The sequence below is a fragment of the Eurypyga helias genome, unplaced genomic scaffold, assembly GCF_000690775.1.
Source record: "Eurypyga helias isolate BGI_N326 unplaced genomic scaffold, ASM69077v1 scaffold32169, whole genome shotgun sequence".
Classification (NCBI taxonomy): domain Eukaryota; kingdom Metazoa; phylum Chordata; class Aves; order Eurypygiformes; family Eurypygidae; genus Eurypyga; species Eurypyga helias.
The window spans coordinates 7639-7924 of NW_010274445.1; positions in this window are offsets into that span (position 1 = coordinate 7639).

Sequence of the window (286 nt, forward strand, 5' to 3'; positions counted from 1 at the left end):
ACCAAAACAACAATGTTTCCCGAACTTCACACTCTGTCTTCAGCCCCGGACCTGGGAGCCATCCTGATCAGTAAGTAATGATCCCATGAAACAAACCTACAGGCGCCCGGGTGTTACAAGACAGAATGTGCTAACATCGGGATAAATTAGTGAAAGGGAGGAAGGAAAAAAAGAAGAAGAAAGGACTGAAAATCTGGGCTGGATTCCGCCTGTTAGTTGGGAAGTGGCATTTTTTTCGCCCGTCCTGACAGATCTGATTTCTTGAAGTAACTTGAGGGGAAACGGG